Source organism: Homarus americanus, unplaced genomic scaffold, assembly GCF_018991925.1.
Source record: "Homarus americanus isolate GMGI-L3 unplaced genomic scaffold, GMGI_Hamer_2.0 scaffold16771, whole genome shotgun sequence".
Lineage (NCBI taxonomy): Eukaryota > Metazoa > Arthropoda > Malacostraca > Decapoda > Nephropidae > Homarus > Homarus americanus.
The window spans coordinates 1-17,355 of record NW_024735619.1 but is presented as its reverse complement, the minus strand read 5'-3'; the positions used below and the strand labels follow the sequence as shown (position 1 = coordinate 17,355).

Here is a 17,355-nt window from a genome sequence, read left to right as displayed (position 1 = left end):
TCATTGTACTTCGTTCAATTACATGTGCTGAAGATAATGGGGTGTGGTGATCATAGAAGTAATAAAGATAGGAGATAAAAGATAGAACATGGAATGGGGCTTCTGGCAGGACCTTATGACTCATGCTAAACAGCCCTGTTCACTGACACTTACTCGCTCCTTATATCAATTAATCTTTGTTGAGACTGCAGTGTGTTGGTGTGACAAGTATTTTGATAACTTGTTCATAAATCCACATTACTCTATTTTTCAAACCAATGCTTACTATCTCTTTTCGTCTAATTTTGTCTATTTAAAACCATTATTTACGAGTTTGCTCCTGGTTGGATAATTTGATTTACCAAATTAGATCACTTTGTGATCCTCTGTACTCAAAGGTTCCTAATGCTGGGTTCATGTCTTGTCATTCTCATCTAGATTGCTTTCAGGATTCTATAGCCCATTCTGTGATGCTACTTGGCCAGAATTGAACTGCATCTTAGTGAGGTCTCCACAAGCAGATATGGTCTGGGGTGACCTCACCTAGTCTTATATTCTTGCTCCTTTGTTTGAACCCAATGCTTTATTAGCCTTGTTCAAAACAAATACACATTGTTGTCTTGGTTTAAAATTCTCTTATCATTACTCTAAATCTTTCTCACAGTTGGATTTCTCTGCTAAGATGGCCGAAACAATCCGATATCTGGTTTCTCTATTTATCTCCTAGACTAAGTCTTTACATTTGCCCATTAAATTTCATCTGCCAAATTTTTGGTGCGTTTAGATCTTCATAGTTTGCGGAGTCCTCATCAATTCATTCTCCCTTTATTTTAGTGTCGTCATCAATTTACTTATGTTGCTGTCACTACGTCTATATCTATATCGTTATATAATATTAGTAACGGTCCAAATAAGGACCTTTAAAATTTTCCGCCTTGACCCCGTTACCCCAATCAGTTGAATGCCGTTAATGCTCACTCGTTTTTCTATGCATAGCTTAAACCTAATCCACTTTAAAAATATCTCAATTCCATGAGCCTCCACTTTTCGTATTAGTCTTTCATGGGGACCCTGTCCAGAGCTCTGCTTCAAATCAGTATACCCACATCATAATCGTGTCCGTCATCCACTGATTGATAGGAAATTAATGAAATAACGTTATATAAGGAAAAATAACAAGAGATAATGAAAGATTAGAAGACAACAACAGTGATGGGGGATGAGGTGGTAAGAGACTAAATAAACAAGATAGATAAGTGAATGTGAAATGAGATAGAAAAGAAGATATAAAGAAAGAATACAAGAGCAAAAAAAAAAGAAAATAGAGTGGGCTAAAGACAGAAACAGGGAAATAGATAGTGGAATTTGGTGGGAGATAGGACAAATATATAAATGGGAGATAGGATAAGTAAATAGGAAATATAATGAAGCACAAATATAGCTAGATATTACCTAAAACCAAATAATAATACCAATTGCTGTATAATGAAGAAAACCTTTTGGTAATATACAAAAAAAATCATATTTTATACAGTTTATCGGAAAATAAAATACAAAGACCAAAATTAGAATAACTTGAAAATACAGAAAGCGGATTTATGAAATTATAATTATTTTTTATTTAAAAAATTAAAATTATTCAAAATTAATGAAGTCAAATTATATTATCTTGTTAGCAGCAATGCTACTATATATATACTGTACTGTATATGTATAATTCATCTACTAAGAAGTATAATAGTTATACCGTTTCGCTTGGTGAGTGTGTTCCCATCAACGTGATATCAGGACTATAGAGGGAGCTGTCTAGCTGTTGGACTAAATCTTGAGGGGAAAAATATACTTTTTTGTCTAATTTGACGAATCGTCACTATTTTTTCCTATAGTGTATGGCAGTTGTACTTTTTATTCCTGTGTCAGTTTTCTCAGTGGCATTTCAGTATTAACTTTAACAAGGTCAGCCGTGCTGTAAATGAAATTGATGCAAAAAAGAGACTCTAGGATTGTTGTAACACTTTCAAGGTGCATGGGTTCGCCTGAGTGATTACAAGACAAGCGAGTTGATTCTTAAACCCTATATTTCATGTGAGATCTCACTTGGATTAAGCAAATTGTGGTTGCAATCACCGTAATACAGAATGAATATTGAATCCGCAAAGCATTCAAAGATGGCAAATAATCGGCATTAAAGACCTTAGTACAGAGACAGATTCAAGCATCTGGATTTACACTCCCTCGAGAGACATGCGATGGCAAAGTAGATGGAAGTGTAATGAGATGATATGATATAGTGATATAACAAAAGAGTACTCACTATATGCAACCAGAACGAATTATGTAATGGTTTCGAAATTTGGGCTGAGATAGGTAACATTGGTTTCGGAAATAGAGTAGTGGATGGATAGGACAAGTTACCAAGCATCATCATTAACTCGAACACACTGGGTGAAAACACAAACATAGGTTGGATGGGTATACAATGCAGGCGATAGGGTTGGGGCTGCCCACTATAGCACGGGTTAACAGGCTCGCTGAATCTTCCATTCTACGTCATGCAATTATTTGCATACATTAGGAACCAGACAAGAACCCCTAGAGCTGCGCGCGAGATTGAGTTAAATATCATTGATGGTTAATTAATACACAATGATGCTAAACAATACATCAGCATAATTAATTAACGATTGGGTATTATGATACTGCTGCGTGTTGTCATCGTTGCTAATCTGTCTGCCTAATTAGTAAAACATATAATTTGATTTATTTATAATTACTGTTGATAATAAATACATTTGCATTTGCGTATTAATGTTGTTATCCTCATATTCTGTTGATACCACTATGATAACAGGGAGAATAAAGTGCCATAATATTCAGATCTTGAGTCTAAATAGTATCAGGAAGATTGAAACCCAGCTTATTTGACATGATTCTACACTACCCGAGGGTTAGGTTAGGATTAAGCTAGGTTACAGAACATTAAAAAATTATGTGAAGGTACTACATTACAAATTGAAATAAGCTAGTGTCTAATATTAATATAATTTACTAAAAGGTTCATTAGCCTTTCATACATACAACTGAAAAAAAAAAAATATTATTGAGTATCGTCAAGACCTGAAAAATGAAAATGGTCATATATCTCCAAGGAGTCCTATAGCAGCTAGGCAGGTGTTGGCAGGTGGACCATCAATCATCCCATACCTGCACTGCGTTTGGGGTCCTCACCCATAAACCCTTCCAAGATATTGTTTGGAACTCATTCTCATCTTAAAGCAGTTTACTGTAGCTCATCATGGAGAATTACTGAATGACAAAAAGTCCAGGGAACAAAATACAGAAAAATACAAAGTAAGAAAATAAAAAGTTACAGGAAATTCAAAGAAAAATTAAGAAAAAAATCACAGATGAAAAGCCGCAAAAAAATATAAGAAAAAGTAATGAATTTTTGCCTGGAAAAATGCACTATTTATTTAAAAATACAACAAGCAAATTAAACATAGCCAAGCATTCTAGACGCATGATAATGACAATACAGGACTTTATAGATTACAAACACAAAATAACATCGTGGCATCATGTGTGTGTGTGTGTGTGTGTGTGTGTGTGTGCAAATAATGAATCTTAGCTGTCATCACACTGACCAGAAGCGATCACTGCATCTGCTACATTTCCACAACTGTCAATATTTCCTTATGCATAGGCGTCAACCCACACACACACACACACACACACACACACACACACACACACACACACACACACACACACACTAGTACCAATCTCCAGGTTTACAACAAAAATACAACCAACATTTAGATAAATATGTACAATAAGCAAATAATGTCAGATTATTATTGCTCAATTTGCAATACGGCTTAATAATCAGGCAGTTAAGGTTTAGGTTCCAACACAGAATATAATCTCACAATTCCATAATCCCATATCACTGGTTATATTCCTGTAATCAGTGTCAGTGGCCAGTACTTGGCATGTGATCACAGCTCCTGCACCTCAAGTCTACAGCCTCCTCAGTTTGAAATGCTGATAACCGACCCAAGACCAGAAATCGGCAATTTAGAGATGAAACCTGAACCTAATATTATAAGTCACTTACTAGAATACTGAGGAAAAGATTGTTCCAGAAAATAACTTCTGTTGAGTAATTTGTTCCACTCAACACAACTCTTATTTCCACACCAACTGCTTCCCTTCTTCAGACCAAATCTAATTTTCCCAAATCTTCACTCTTGATCCGATATAGTCCTCCATTCTTTTGCTACCATGTTAAGTATCTTTACTATATCACCTTAGTCAACCCTGAAGTTCCATTTATACACTTAATCCTCGCCAAGGATAGATACTACAAGCAATTAAATATTAGCAAGCAAATAGGTTAGGGGTTACTTTCTTTATAATGCAACTTCATTTAATATAACCAGATTACCTTTAATATTTCCTAGTGGTAAAATTGAGAATAAAAAAAAGAAAAGAAATATAAGGATTTTGTAGTATTTTATTTTCATAACATAGACCAACGTTTTAGAGAAAACAAAAAACACACCAAACACCCCAAATCCAAGTTAAACATGTCTAAAATATCATAAACACAACTAATTATATAACAATGTATTGATTAATGATGAACTGAAAGAAATACAAAGATTTAGAAACATACTTGGAGGGAGGAGAGAGAGAGAGAGAGAGAGGAACGACTTGCTAGCTGTATTAAAGTAGCTCACTTCCAACGTCGACTCCATACGCGAGGCAGTGTTGACAGTATCGCCGAAGAGACAATAGCGAGGCATCTTGAGACCAACCACGCCAGCACACACCGGCCTGGGAGGAGAGCCAGGAAGAAGTGGTACACAGTGTGATACTCGACGGCGGGACTATCACGGTCAAAAGTTCTGTCGCTATACTTCTGCTAACTCTACGAACCCTGATTCAGACTCGTGAACCCGAAGCATTTATGAATAGAATAATACATCACTGTCTACTGCTTCGGGTTCACAGGTTCACAAGTTTCAGGGTTCATGGATGGGACTCGGAGGAGTGATAGGATTTTTCCCTGACTGCTGTATCTTTCAAAACGTGCTAGACCCACTCCCCGATAGCTGTAGGCCTAAACTGCCTGTGGAGCTATTCCCAGGTGGTGACATTATCATACAGGTGACAGTATCATACAGGTGGTGGAGTATCATACAGGTGGTGGCAGTATCATACAGGTGGTGGCAGTATCATACAGGTGGCGGCAGTATCATACAGGTGGTGGCAGTATCATACAGGGGGACACGAAAGTTATTTGAACCATGTGAGTTAATAATAAAATGATCCTCATAGTAGAGTGCCAGAGCTAATGATACTAATCAATAATGAAATTTAAATAAAAGTTGAAGAGTACAGTATACTAGCACAGCGTTAGTGTGGCCTGATCTTGTACTGAAAAGCGACATTTTGTTCATATGTAGACGATGAGCCAAAATAATGAGGGATCCTTTTCTGTCAACCTTCGTGTGGAGAAACACCGGAACAATGTAAATGAATTCTGAGCTCCGAAAGGATTCATTTTGCAAAAACATATCTGAAGAGAAGATCTGACGGAGTTTTTGCAATATTCCTGATATCAACAAAATACATCCGGGTGCCTCTGTCATTCCCCGTGTACCTATTTCCGCGAAGATGGTTTTTCAACGCTATTCAGCATCAAATCGACACAGCCTATTCTCGGCTACATGTGGAAAAATGACCTGTACCTTGACTGTGACTCAACCATGGATACCCCAAATCAAAAAAAATGGAGTTTTTAATTAACTTTTGACTATTCCTTTGCATTTGTGTAGTTTACGCGCATGCACATTGCACTCGTCCCTAGTTTTGATAACGTGAGTTGTTGTCGAGTTGAGTTTATTTTCGAGATTATAATTCCACTGCATTTACTGCGACAAAACAGAGGTTTTATTTTTCACATATCCATGACTTGAACCTTTCGTAGTGTTTTCTGTGAGGCAGCGTTCTGTTTTATGCTGTTACTGTAGCTACTGGTACTGTACTACTGATATTAATTAAATAGAAAAATATTAAAAATCTCATATCCAGCTGTAAATAAGGCAACGGAGGCTATCATATCTTGTCGGGGCACAGTGAGAAAAGGTTAGATACCCTGCGTGAGTAAGAGAAATCGCCCTAAAAACAAACTTACTGAGGTAGTGTCACACAGAACTCAACTCTTGCAATATTACAGGACAAGACAAAGAGAAATACTGATGAAAGTCAAGCGAGAAAGGTGTTGTTAGATATTTGTTCCGTGTGGCTATAGATGAAGCTTCACCCGTAAACTATACAACCGGAACAGGAAGTGAGATAATTAAGAAAGTTTGTGGTCAATAAACCATTCATCTATCTATCCATCTATTCATCTATCTATCTATCTATCTATCTATCAATCTCTGTTCGTCTGTCTGTCTGTCTGTCTGTCTGTCTGTACGCTGTCTGTCTACGCGCTGAAAAGACTCTAAGCTGAACACACTATAATATCAACACAAGCGGGGACTCATGAGAATGACTCACCATAATGACTCACACACAAGGGACTCACCATAATGACTCACACAAGCGGGGACTCACCATAATGACTCACACAAGCAGGGACTCACCAGAATGACTCCACCATAATGACTCAAATAAACGGGGGACTCACCATAATGACTCACACAAGCAGGGACTCACCATAATGACTCACACAAACGGGGACTCACCAGAATGGAGACCGATGCGCTTGAGAGTATCACTGGCCTGTGTCGGATCTTAAACCTCCCTGATGGCGTCCAGAGATGAAGAGACATGGAAGCAACCTCTCCCGCGTGCTGGTCCTCGTTCCTGATGGGCAGTCCGCTCACCTGATGGGCATGAGGGGTGAGTGATGGAATAAAACCTGATGGGGTGAAAATTACAAGGTATCATAGGTCGTTCTCTTTTCTGATGGATTGTTGGTTTATCTGATGGGTAGGCGGCTCAGCTGATGGGTACCTGGTTCATCTGATGGGCAGGAGGAAGGGAGTGATGGGAAACATAAGACAAAGAATGAGGAGATGAAGGAAAGGATGAAGGAAATGAGAGTAAAGAAAGGGGAGAAGAAGAAACAAGAGGAGAGAGAGAGAGAGAGGAAATGAGACCATATTACCAAAAGCGTGAAAACAACATGACGATAACTTGAGGGTGAGGGGAAATAGAGTAAAGGTGTGGCAGAGAACAGTGTCAGGTGGTGGCAGAGAACAGTGTCAGGTGGTGGCAGAGAACAGTGCAGATGGTGGCAGAGAACAGTGTCAGACGGTGGCAGAGAACAGTGTAACGGTGGCAGAGAACAGTGTCAGATGGTGGCAGAGAACAGTGTCAGACGGTGGCAGAGAAAACAGTGTCAGATGGTGGCAGAGAACAGTGTCAGACGGTGGCAGAGAACAGTGTCAGATGGTGGCAGAGAACAGTGTCAGACGGTGGCAGAGAACAGTGTCAGGTGAGGGAAGAAGAGGGAGAAGAAGACGGCAGGAATATGAAGGAGAAAAAGTGGCTGACGATGAAGAAGAGGAGGATGATGGTGATGGTGATGGTGATGATGGTGATGATGATGATGATGATGATGATGATGATGATGATGATGATGATGATGGTAGATGATGACAAAGATAGCAATAATGATACCAATGAGGAAAATAGAAATAATGATTTGCAACTAAACACACACACACACACACACACACACACACACACACACACACACACACACACACACACACACACACACACACACACACACACACACACACACACACACACACACACACACACACACACACACACACACACTAGGTTTTAAAACCGCTTCTAGAGGCTTGTTGCCGTCCGCTCACCGTTTTGGGGCAACGTGAAGGCGAATTTGGAGCTGATGAGACGATGATCTTGTCTCTATGCCACGAACCCTTGAACTCGTCGGCCTGCCTAAAACAAAGGTATTGGTGATAGTGAGGTTGTGCAGCACACTTGCTGAGGAGGAGTAGGCTGTTGGCATTATACTTGCCTATTCCGTTTCTCTATGGTTCCCTGCCACATGTCAGCATCTCTGCCAATTCTTGCATTGAAGTCACCATGAGCACAACCTTATGTTCTCTGGGGATAGAGGTTAGCACTCTGTCGAGGACGGCGTTAAAAGGCCTCCTTGATGTCATCCTCGATGAAAAGGCATGACGTGAGTGATTCAGTGGGACCGAAGCGTCATGAGGCATTTCAGTTAGCCTATGTAGGATGGATTGGCGAATAGCAGCCTTATCCTTCCAGAAGAAGGTATAGTGGACCCCCCGTTCAGTGAGTCGACCTCGTCTGGGAGCGGGACTCACTATTGGTTGGAATGTCGATGTTATACCTAGCCAGCTCTTTTGCCACAAGGCAGTTCTTCTTTCAGGACGCTCATTTGTGCCAGTATCCAGTAGGGGCCTGACATTCCATACAGCGATCATAAGAGGTTGTATTGTTTTTTTTGCTTTGATCTCTGGTCATGATTTTGTCCGCATAAAGATGACCTTACTGCAGTTTCCAGTCAGGTTAGTTTTTTAGACAGGCTATGTTTAGGGCACCTTTTCTAACCTCCCCATGGGTGAGAGCAGCTCGAAAGGGCTGCTCAATCGCACAGACATGACCGGATTGCACTGCCTAGATCCCAGTGCATAAACGATCATCTTATCTGTGCCGCCCATGTGCAGAGTTGTGACTAAAGACTCTTGGCAGTCATCTCTGCCTGTCCCTGCCTGTCTGTCACACACACACACACACACACACACACACACACACACACACACACACACACACACAGGTACTCACCACCATGTAGGCGTCACCAATGGTCTCCACCTTGTAGACTACAATTACCGATGATGGAGTGAACAGGTGTACAGGTCGTTGAGGAAGTCCACGACCTGTAGGTGAGAGAAAGAGAGGAGAAGAGTGTGTGAGAGTGTGTGAGAGCGTGAGAGTGTGAGAAAGTGTGGGGAGCGTGGAGGAGTGAGAGTGAGTTTGGGAAAGGTGTATGAGAGAGAGAGAGAGAGAGAGAGAGAGAGAGAGAGAGAGAGAGAGAGAGAGAGAGAGAGAGAGAGAGAGAGAGAGAGAGAGAGAAAGAGAGAGAGAGAAAGAGAGAGAGAGAGAGAGAGAGAGAGAGAGAGAGAGAGAGAGAGAGAGAGAGAGAGAGAGAGAGAGAGAGAGAGAGAGAGAGAGAGAGAGAGAGAGAGAGAGAGAGAGAGAGAGAGCACTACCTGAAGGGGTGCCGACCCAGCAGACATTTCAGTAAAGCCACAATATCATGAAGTAAATGGTCACACAGTCAAAGTTCTCAGCTTCACCATCGTCCCCGCTTGAGCTGCTCCTGCCACGTATCTCGGCAGCATCTCGTACAGGAGGCCTCTGGAGAGATAGTGAGAGACGGTGAGAGATGTTGATAGGCAGTTGGGGCCTTGAGAGAGATGGTGAGAGTTGGTAGAGAAGGAGAAGAGATGGTGAGAGAGAGATATACTGAGGGTCTTAAGAGAGATACTGAGAGATGTAGAGAGATGGTGGTAACCTCCTGAGATAATGGAAGATGACTAGATTTAGCCTCAGTATAAAAGATAAAAAACACTAATACCCGTCAAAGGCCTCAGTCCTAGTAGACCCCAGTCCTAGTAGACCCCAGTCCCAGACCCCAGTCCTAGTAGACCCAGTCCTAGACCCCAGTCCTAGTAGACCCCAGTCCTAGAGACCCTAGTCCCAGTAGACCCGTCCTAGTAGACCCCAGTCCTAGTAGACCCCAGTCCTAGTAGACCAGTCCCAGTGAGACCCCAGTCCAATGGACCCATCCCAGCAGACCCGTCCTAGTAGACCCCAGTCCCAGCAGACCCCAGTCCAGTAGACCCCAGTCCCAGGACCCCAGTCCTAGTAGACCCAGTCCCTAGTAGACCCGTCCTAGCAGACCCCAGTCCTAGTAGACCCAGTCCTAGTAGACCCCAGTCCCAGACCCCAGTCCTAGTAGACCCTGGTCCTAGTAGACCCGTCCCAGTAGACCCCAGTCCTAGCAGACCCCAGTCCTAGTAGACCCCAGTCCCAGAGACCCCAGTCCCAGGACCCTGAACCTAGTAGACCCCAGTCCTAGAGACCCCAGTCCTAGTAGATCCCAGTCCCAGTAGACCCCAGTCCCAGCAGACCCCAACCCAGACCCCAGTCCTAGTAGACCTAGTCCAGACCCCAGCCCCAGACCCTAGTCCCAATAGACCCCAGTCTTAGAGACCCCAGTCCTAGCGAGACCCCAGTCCTAGTAGACCCAGTCCTAGTAGACCCTAGTCCCAGTAGACCCCAGTCCCAGTAGACCCGTCCCAGTACCCCAGTCCTAGTGAGACCCCATCCAGCATGACCCCAGTCCCAGACCCGTCCTAGTAGACCCCTAGTCCCAGTAGACCCGTCCTAGTAGACCCCAGTCCTAGTAGACCCCAGTCCCAGTAGACCCCAGTCCTTAGTAGACCCAGTCCCAGTAGACCCCAGTAGGTCCGTCCTAGTAGACCCCAGTCCAGTAGACCCCAGTCCTAGTAGACCCCAGTCCCAGTAGACCCCAGTCCCAGCAGACCCTAGTCCCAGTAGACCCGAGTCCTAGTAGACCCTAGTCCCAGTAGACCCTAGTCCCACAGACCCCAGTCTAGTAGACCCTAGTCCGCAGACCCGTCCCAGACCCCAGTCCCAGACCCCAGTCCCAGTAGACCCAGTCCTAGTAGACCCTAGTCCCAGTAGACCTAGTCCCAGTAGACCCGTCCGTAGACCCCAGTCCTAGTAGACCCCAGTCCTAGTAGACCCCAGCCTCAGGCAGAGCCCCAGTCCTAGTAGACCCAGTCCCAGGTAGACCCGTCCCAGCAGACCCCAGTCCTAGTAGACCCCAGTCCTAGTGAGACCCCAGTCCTAGTAGACCCCCAGTCCTAGTAGACCAGTCCTAGTAGACCCTAGTCCCAGTAGACCCTAGCCTAGTAGATCCCAGTCCCAGCAGCCCAACCCAGGCAGACCCCAGTCCCAGACCCAGTCCCAGACCCCAGTCCTAGTAGATCCCAGTCCTAGAGACCCCAGTCCCAGTAGACCCCAGTCCTAGTAGACCCTAGTCCTAGTAGACCCTAGTCCCACGAGACCCCAGTCCTAGTAGACCCTAGTCCCATAGACCCCAGCTTAGTATATCTCAGTCTTAATAGGCCCCGCCCGTCTTAACCCCAGTCCCATGGCTCAGTCCCAAGCGGCCACGAACCAAATCATCAGCACTGGCCCATTTAATACTGAAGTTTAAATACTCTAACTCTAATCAAGGACCAGTGTCTGTGAGAGAGAGAGAGATATATATATAATATATATATATATATATATATATATATGAATAACCCAATGAAAGTTACAGACGAAAAGAACAGACAGACAGACAGATAGAAGATAGACCTGAGAATAAGAAATGTCCTATAACTCCTTCACTCTGGGGACGCCACTTACACTTTATTTGGGTCCAGACGCTTATTGAGCTCAGATGCACCCCATGCACAGACTTAAGAGTTCTGAGATAATCACAACTCTCTGTTTATTCTATTTCTCCACCTCCTTTTCTTCCTTTCTCTCCCACTCTAACTTTTCTTCTTCTTTATTCTCCTCCCCTTTCCTACCACTTAACCTGCCTTCTTCTTATTCTCCTCTTCCTCTCCATTTTCTTCCTCCCACTTACCTGTTTTTTTTCTTCCTCAATTAACTGTCGGTTCTTCCATCCACCAACGCCTCGAGATTGTTGGCGTATTTCTCCATCATCGCCAACATGTTGTCGAAAAATGTTGGGCCCTGAGGAGAAAAACCAAGAGGGTATTCATTCTCCAACCACCAACACAAAAAGCAAACAATCGACAGGGAAAAATAAATCTAAATCGATGAATTTTATTTCTCCTTTAGCTCCTACAAAGATTACACACCAAAACAATCTTGATCCCGTGAAGATTATACACCCCAGGTTAGGTTAGGTTAGTTATTTAATCATCAGGTAGGAGCCGTAAGTCAACACACAAGATACAAGTACATCTGGCCACACTCACATCCTTACGCACACAAGTTTCGTGCGACGGACCTGAAATCGGGGCGTTCCTCAGGTCTCAGACCAACACTGCCAGCACCACCCTATTAACAGTCCAGGCACGTCTCCAGGTACCCAGCGCTGGCCTGATGGGAGACATAATATAGAGAGACAAGGGTGACAGAAGAGATAAAGAAAATAGGGACGTGTTGTGTTGAAATTGTTTGGATATTGAGAGACAGAGAGATAACCCATTGAGACGCAGGTATGGAGATAAGGGGAGGACTCTGGGATACTGAGAGAGAGAGAAAAAAAAAAAAAAAAAAAAAAAAAACAAGACATACGAAGATTTTGCCGATATCAGAGAGTATGCAGGAGACAAAGAGAGACTCTAGATATAGAGAGAACATGGAGACATATGAAAATACAGTGAGATATAAATAGAGACATCGAGACATTATATATAGTTCATGGAGACAGAGTGAGAGTTTAAATACCATAATGCCTTTTTATATTCATCAATACTCCTGATTTGCACACACACACACACACACACACACACACACACACACACACACACACACACACACACACACACACACACACACACCCACACACACACACACACACACACACACACACCACCCACAAACCATCTTAAATAGGAATAAAGGAAAAGCGAGACGGAAAATAGCTTACAACAACAAATGGCGACGCCCCAAAGAAAATGTACAAACACTAACCATTTTCCTTCCAGCTGAAAAAGACTTAACCATTACAGTGAACGAGATAAGCTGCTTTAGCCTGTAAATATAAAATATTCTTTTGACGCCGCTCATCTGATTGTGGTATACGAGAGAGAGAGAGAGAGAGAGAGAGAGAGAAAAAAAAAAAAAAAAGATATATAGATAAGAGTACACACACACACACACACACACACACACACACACACACACAAAGAGCTTCACATTCCTTCACACCTTCTGGTTGAGGCTCCACCACCAAACAAAGCCTCTGGTCTTTTTGTTTATTCTATACAAACAAACAACTTTCTCAGGTATACAATAGAGCCTTGTTACCTGTACCTGTCTCTCTAGTTATTTCTCTCCCATTCTATTATTTCCATTTGCCCTCTCCTACATACTTATTCTCCTTTGTCTTGTTTCTTTCGTCTCCATTTTTCACTACGTCTATGTCTCTTTGTTTTCCCTTTACACTTTTTCCTGTTCATTCTCTATCTCCTCCCTCTCTCTCTCTCTCTCTCTCTCATTTCTCCACTCTCTCACCTCACCTCATGCCAATGAAGGAAAAGAAAGTTGCCATATGCCTGACAGACCTGTAAGGAGTAGTGGCCGGCACCGCACTAGACTGCTCTAACTCCAACTAAAGTCAGGTCCCCATTCTCAGCCAAGACTAACGCCTCGGATGTAAACAAGTTCGTAGTTAGTTTAGGATTCTTATTAAATTTGTTATTGGCACCGGTTAGGTTAGGTTAGTTTTTTCTTTGTCTATTATTATTGTATTATTTCTAGTTTTTACGGGGAATAATAGCCCACCCGGCCACAGGTTATCGACCCACAACGGCCTGAAGAAAAAGTAAGAGTAAAAAAATAGAAGAAAAAGGTCTATATTAATCTACACCACGAAGATGCCGGAAAACCTTTTTATGCACAGATTGTAAGAGTATGGAAATAGAAGAAGGCAGAGCATTCCACAGTTTGGCTGTGTGAGGAAAGAAGGAGGTACTATAACGGGTTATTCTAGTGTGACCGACATCCACAGAGAAACAGTGGCACCGCGGGCAAGACGAGCAGACGGCCTTGCCTGCAGTACACAGGATGCCAAATCCACCGAACATTACCCGTTAAAGAGAGTGAAGCAACATTGCAGCGAAGAGAAACGGAAGAAAGATTATCAACTAAAAGGAGAGTTAACTGGACAGAATTTTGATTCCACCCTATCAAAACAGATGGACAGAAGAAGAGCCACCCCAGATATGAGAGCAATACTCTAAGTTAGACGATTGAATCCTTTATAAACCCAAAGCAACTGCTCAGGAGGAAGTAACTAAGCAATCTGTACAGCATTCCCAGCTTTCAGGAGGCAACTTACCAATGTTAGATGTGTGGCTTCCAAGGAGAAGAAGGGAAATGGTGAGACCTAGCATATAATTTTAGACCTAAGAATGGCATGACCTGAAATATGATTATAGGAATCTTCTGTTTTGGAAAGTGTAATTGGTAAATACTGTGTTTTATTACTTTGAATTTAACCAAGTTTTGCCTATTGATAGAAAAACCACATCAGCTCTAGAAACAGATCTAGTTTTGGAATTAGGAGAAAGAAAAATGTGAAAAGAGAAGTAAATCATTCATACAAAGAAGGAAAAGAGTAGGTGAAAGAACAGAACCCTCTGGGACACCAATATTGGTAGAGAAAGATAAAGAGAGATCCGACAGCAAGTGCAATGGATCGGTTCTTAGAAGCTAGAAATTATGAACGTGAGAGAAACCATAAGAGGAAGTTTAGAAAAGCAAAGACTTGTGTCATACCCTGTCAAATGCTTTGGAGAATGTCGAGGACCACGACGAGTCCCCATAATCCCAAGAGAGGATGACCAAAGATGGGTAGGAGGAGCAGATCACCAGCAGATCTCGCCTTCAAAACGTTCAAGGTGAAGAAAAATGAGAGTTTAAGATAGTTTCCAAAATCTTAGAGAGGGATGAAGTAGAGCAATGGGGTGATAGTTAGAGGATTGGAATGACACCCATGTTCGGGAAGGTGCTAAACTGAGGCCTGCTTCAAGAGGAAGGAAAAGTTTGGATTTGAGGCAAAGGTGAAAGAGGCGAGCAAGCACAGGGCTAGAATTTCAGCTCACTCCTGCCAGAACACGAGGGGGTATTCTCCGGTACATGCGCCTTAGTCACATCCAACCTGGATAACACACCAACAACCCTACGAGGGAGATGGTGAAAGTGCAAAGGTAGAAGGACCAGAGTAGGAGGATAGAGTTGGGAATCGTCTAAGGAGAATAAGGTACAAAGAGATTGGCTTTATCAAGGAGAGTTGGCCGCGTAGAGTTATCAGGTCGGAAGAAGAGATGAAAGAGGAGTGCAAGTAGTTATTACATTTGTTTTTGGTTGATGAATTGTATGATTAAATTAGAAGAAGAGCAATAGACAGCGGTCTTTTCTTTTTATAACATTCCACTTTGGCCCTACGAAGAATAGCCTGCCAAACGATTCCTAGAAGTAATGAAAGAGGAGGGTATTGAGATATGAGACAGTTTCACTTGATGCCCTATCTCCCTACAGGTGTTGTTAGTTAGCTTTAGGTTATCTATTATTATTGTGTTTAGTTTTTTAGTTAGTGTTACTGTTATTGTTGTTGTCTCAACCTATTGTTATTGTTATTATTGTTATTTGCTCGGTGTTTTTGTTGTTATCTATAATATATTTGTTGTTATTGTCAATGTTGTTATATTTACCATTTATTTTGTTATTATTATTTCCTACTTGCTCAGGCTTTATTATTATTATTATTATTATTATTATTATTATTACGGTTATTATTACTATTATTATAATTGGCTATTTCTACCAATATAGTATTTTCTTAACTTTAATATTATCAAGGGGTAGGGAAGACCAGGGGAAGGCTGAGTTAAAATGAATACCCTGTATGTACTGAAAGTTATTGACCTGATGTCATGGACATTTAAAATACAGTGTGAAAATATTTTGGGTGAGAGGCCAGGTCGCCAACCCTCAGAACCTGTAACTGACACCTTATTGATTGAATATGTGATTGATATTATTTTTTCCGATTTATATTCACTGTCATATTTTTATCATATATTTTTAGAGTTGCAAGGAAGACGAGAGAGAGAGAGAGAGAGAGAGAGAGAGAGAGAGAGAGAGAGAGAGAGAGAGAGAGAGAGAGAGAGAGAGAGAGAGAGAGAGAGAGAGAACACTTTTCCCTCTGTGAGAATTCTATATGCAGTAGGGCGGTCGCCACACACACACACACACACACACACACATGTTAAAATCATTCCTGTCTCTCATCTCTTTTCTTTTCTCCTTTCTCACTCTCTTACTTATCTCTCTTCTGCTCTCTTTGCCAGCACACACACACACACACACACACACACACACACACACACACACACACGACACAAACACCTGCCTTGAAGGGGGTGAGCCTGGGTGGAGGTCCATCCATCACCTGACGAATGATAGACACAGACTTGCCTGTGGTGCCCTGAAAACTGTAGAAGCCCGTGTACCTGCAGGAGGAGGAGGGCCAAATTATGGGCGGGAAAAATACATTTGTGGGAAAAATTATAAGCGTAAAAACTGACAAGCATGGAAAATTATATGTGGAAAAAGTTAGAAAGGTGAGAAATGGATGAAAGTTTCAGAGAAGGATGAAAACAATACAAATGAGGAGACCAAAAGAATTGGCCACAATTATGGTAACTGGAGACATATTCAGGCAAATATACATAATTAAACATTTAGTCACCCCCCAAAAAAAAAATTAATCATCCTTCTCAGTATTTTTGTGAATTATATATTTTGGTTTCAGAACTGTGGTGATGATTTTAATAACATCATGATAAGCGAAAATGGTTTTAACGTGGGATGACAGCAAAGGATTCCTACAGGATGATCAATGGAAAGGATATCTGATATAGATGATAGAGGAAGGATACTTATAAGATGACAGCAGAAGGATACCTGTATAGGACGATGGCGAAGGAGTACACGTCCGCCTTTCTGGGTCCCTCCAGGAGGCGAGGAGAGTCCTTAACAGTTCTGGCGCTCTGTACAGCAAATTGAGGGGAGGAACAATACGGTGATGAGTGATGATGATGATGATGATGATGATGTGATGGATGATGATGATGATGGTGATGATGAAGATGATACTGATAGGTAAATGAATAAAACACTAAGATTAATGATATACTATTACTACCACCACCACAAATAATAATAATACGATAATAATAATAATGATAATATAACTGTATAACAAGAATAATAATGATGCTAACACTACTACTACTATACTACTACTATTTTTTCACTTACAACAAAAAACGTAGCCTCCAATCCCTCCCAAACAGCTACACCTAATATTAAATATCCTAATATAAAAGTGGCTACCGAAGCCGAGTTAGAAGGAGCCGCAGATCTATGCGGCATTCAGCACTGTTGCCTCATAGTCATTATCAGTGACAGCAATACGTAACCGAACGAAGCAGTACCGAT

The 17,355-nt window shown here is 42.0% G+C and overlaps 1 pseudogene; it reads right to left on the bottom strand.

The window, feature by feature from the left end:
* Positions 1–4,721: 4,721 nt before the first annotated feature.
* On the bottom strand, positions 4,722–14,734 carry LOC121871593 (annotated as a pseudogene).
* Positions 14,735–17,355: the final 2,621 nt, after the last annotated feature.